The following is a 4,075-nucleotide window of genomic DNA, read 5'->3' on the forward strand; positions in this document are numbered from 1 at the left end:
AGTAATGAAGAAAATTATTAAAAAAAGTGTTTTCTAGAAATCCTCTATGTTGTGTATTATTAATTCAAGCTCCAAAATAATATGTTTCAAGTTTTCATAGTCATTCTTTATAATACATTCCTATTATTCATATGCTTATTTAATTTTTTTTAGGGCATCTTCTTATCCATCTATATATTAAATTTATAATATCTTTATGTATAACATCTCATTTAATACTCTTTTATTTCATTTCTTTTATATATTATTCTTTCACCTCCCATATTTTTAATTTCTTTATTTTTTCACCTCCTATATTTTTTTCTTTGTCTATTAGTTAACATCTTACAATATATTATTATTAAAAATGTATGTGTCAATTTGTTTGTATTACTTTTACACCCCTATACAAATTCTCCATGTATTAGAATTGGTCTGTAAATCTTTATCATTATTACAAAAATCTTGTATCTTCAAAATCAGTAGTAGTTATCTATTTATGTTTGGGATAAAACCTATTCACCCTTTTGCTATTAGGGAGAGTTTTGGTTTTCCCCCTATTAGTTTTTTTTTTTGTTAGATTCTCGATTCCATTTCCGCTACCCCTATTCCTTATTTGATTGATTGGACGTGAAATAGTTCTCATGGAGATTGAACCCAAGACCATATGTATAGCAAGCCAATACCTAACCCCTAAACCAATTCACTAAATCTATTTAATATATAAAAAGTAAAGTACCTGATAATTACACTTTAAGCCCTCTGATTAAATAAATAAAACCGTTCAAATTCCATGGCTAAATTCGTCTTTTTGATAAATAAAGCTACCATATTCATTTGACACTAAATGATGTTGGATGTGTCACACATTGATTGGTAGACTTCATTTTTATTTGTTTGATATTTCCTATTTTTAATTGTTATTATATATTATTATATTATTAATAGATTATATTATAGGTGTATTATTCATGTGACATTTATTACGGGCATTTATAACTCAACAATATTTTATTTTATATTTATTTTTATATTGAACCAAATTAACATTGAAAAATCCTAATAAATGATAAATTATAACGTGTAATGATTTCCTAGTTAGGGAACTGTTCTTTGGAATATGCAACAGAAGAAGATGAACAACCAAAACAACAACTACACAACTTCCTATAAGCCCACTATTTCAATTGGGGTTGTTTCAAACCAACCATAAATATACCAGAGTTTATTCTTCAAACCCTAAACTATTCTTTTCTCTGCATTTCAAAACCAAAACCCATGTATCTAATTCCTTTCTATGCATACAACATCTTCCCAACCCTTGCTTATCACTCTCTCCGTCTAATCTTCTTCCTTCTATCTTTGATTTCCCTTTTTTTTCCTGATTTCCCTTTCTCTCAGCTTTACTTGATTTGCTTATATGATGCTTAATTGTTTGAAATTCTTGAATCTAAAGCTAACATCATGTTTTTCGTGTGATTGTTTTAGCAATCAAACTCTAGTCAACCTTATCCATTTCGCCTTCTATGTACCAAATTTACATCTGTTATGTTCAACCTACCAATTTATCCACCGTTGTCGCAGAGTCCCTCTGGTTCTGTAGAGCACGGGAAGAAATTCTCCACCGCCATCGCAAAGTGCTAACAAGATTAAACAAGAAATTTCACCTATCGCTCGCCTCCTCAATATCGCTTCTATTCCACCGTAAACCCTAAAGGAAAGTTTGCGATTTATACTCTTTCTTCCATCGGTTCTGTAATATCCCTAAAGGGAAATTATGATTGAATCTAACATTTTTATTAGATTTTCTAATTTATGTTGATATAATTTTAGGGTTGAATTCTTAGTGTTGGTTGATTTTGAGTTTCAGTAAATTGAACTCAATGTTAGGTTTTCTGATTTATGATTTATTAAGGGCTATTTTCTAAATCTACTTTTTGTAAAGGATAAAGGAGTTTCCCTTTTATTTCCAACTGATGTGGTTATTGCCGAAAGGTTTTCTGCTGATGCTAACGCCAAGGTATATTAAGTTTTCTACAATATCGATTTCACAAAACTTTGATCTTCTACTCTTCCTCTCTTCCTCTCTTTTCATCTACTTTTGTGGATTCAATTTTGGTTTTTAGGGTTAGGTTATAATCTAATTGGATTTTTTGTTTGATAGGAATCGAAGAAGAGGAATTGAAGCGTGTATAGAATTGGGATACTTCTTCATTGTTCCTGCAAACGCAAGGTTACAATAGATCTGAAATGTGATCAACTTTTGTTAGGTCCCTATGTTGTGTAATCTAATTTTTATTTTAGTTAGAGCGTATTGATGTTGACAGAAATATATGCAGTGTAATGTAATATGATGCTTCTCAGGTTTTATGTTTTTTCTCGGGTTTTATGTTCTATCTAATTGAATTGAATCGATTAATTGACTCTTAACTAATTCTCATGTTTGTTGTTGCAGAGGCTATTCCAAAGATTGGTTTGTCTCTCTCAGTATGCCTCTGTTTATTAATTTTATATATAAGTTTCAAAGTTTAGTAGAATTTTCTCATTTTATAATTTGTATGTGCAGTTTTGTGTTATCTAAAGTATACAGATATAGGTTATAATGCTATTATTCTCAACAAGGTCTATTGTATTGGATTATTTTCTACTTTTTATGCTTATATCTTATCTCTATTGTAACATGAAAAATCACAGTTATTCATTTTCGGTTTTGCAGTTTGATTGGTAGAAAGAAAGATTAAGATGAACATAGCTTTTGAAGATCCTGCAGGTGACTTTACTCTTGCAAAGCTGAAATTGAATTTCAAGAGATTATGGGAGGAGTTTATAGCAGATCTTCATTGAAAAATCAAATAAACCAACTGATTTTGTGTTTGTTAGATATTCATGAAATGAAAAAGGGTTTAATAGAGGTTGGTAATGTAATATAACTGTTTTCACTGTGTGTATATACACATCTAATATTGTATTGAATATTGTATTGAATGCTGCAAGCAAGAGTTTGTTTTGTATAGTCTGGTGTCAATGATCCCCTTAAAGTAAAATTGTTTTTGTAATCCACTTAATAACAAAACCATACCATAAACCTTATTGATGGCTTTTAAGGAACCAATCTCTACCTCTGTAGAATACGTCTCGATGGAAAATTATGGACTAACTCTTTCTAAGAGGTCTCTAAGGGATGCAGTAGAAGTTGCTGATAGTGTACAACAATCATCGCCTTATTCATTTGGAACTAAAACGTTTCATCACTTTATTAATTTTTTTATTGAATTAAATTTATTATTACTAAATGGAAATTAAAACATTTTATAACTTTTCAATCTGCTTCAAGTTTAATAAACACGTAATTAAATCACTTTATGCCTTTTAATTTTACTTTTTCAAAAGACTGAATCATTTTATGCCTTTTAATTGTTCAATGACTTTAATACCAATGTTTTTCTTTCAATGTTCATTATGATTATTATTTATTTAAATAGATTATGTGGGTCTCTAAACATCACACATCTTTTGAATTATTCTCTTTTAACTCCTAATTACTATTTAACAAAAGAATATCATAATTTAAAAAATCACGATTTAGTTAATTATGATTTTTTTTTATCTTTCCTTGTGTGTAAAAAATATATCATTTATAAACTTCAATTAAAAGTAAACATTTAATATAATTGATTAAAATCAATTGAATAGTTTATGTAATTGTTAATTTATATAATAAATATTAAAATACCTTTCAAATTGATAAGAATAGATTGGAAATTTAAATAATATTTTTATAACTTCTACTGGAATGTAATTTATTGGCTTTCCTAATAATATTGATACATGCATATGTTTACGATAACTGGTTTGATGGGCTTGAGTTAATAACTGGTTTGATGGGCTTGAGTTATAATGTTTCAAGTTTATTTGTGGAATTTAAATAAATAAAATAAAATAAAATCCATAAAATTCAAAATTACAATAACACGGGTAGTGAGTTGGCATTTAAGATTAGATAGATAAATTATTCCATAATTATTAATATTATGAAGAAATATGCATAACTATTTGATTATATCCAAAAAAAATAAATACTATCAAGTGACCGCTT

At 28.1% G+C, this 4,075-nt stretch overlaps 1 long non-coding RNA gene across 2 annotated transcripts; it reads left to right on the plus strand.

The window, feature by feature from the left end:
* The first annotated feature begins 1,113 nt into the window (after positions 1–1,113).
* LOC131626801 (uncharacterized) lies at positions 1,114–2,917 on the plus strand. Of its 2 annotated transcripts, XR_009291331.1 has the most exons (4): positions 1,114–1,999; positions 2,144–2,212; positions 2,435–2,466; positions 2,696–2,917. It is a non-coding gene; the product is annotated as an uncharacterized LOC131626801 (long non-coding RNA). The 2 variants fall into 2 exon arrangements; XR_009291330.1 differs by lacking the exon at positions 1,114–1,999 and having other exon boundaries at positions 2,039–2,212.
* Positions 2,918–4,075: the final 1,158 nt, after the last annotated feature.

The sequence above is a fragment of the Vicia villosa genome, unplaced genomic scaffold, assembly GCF_029867415.1.
Source record: "Vicia villosa cultivar HV-30 ecotype Madison, WI unplaced genomic scaffold, Vvil1.0 ctg.000325F_1_1, whole genome shotgun sequence".
Classification (NCBI taxonomy): Eukaryota; Viridiplantae; Streptophyta; class Magnoliopsida; order Fabales; family Fabaceae; genus Vicia; species Vicia villosa.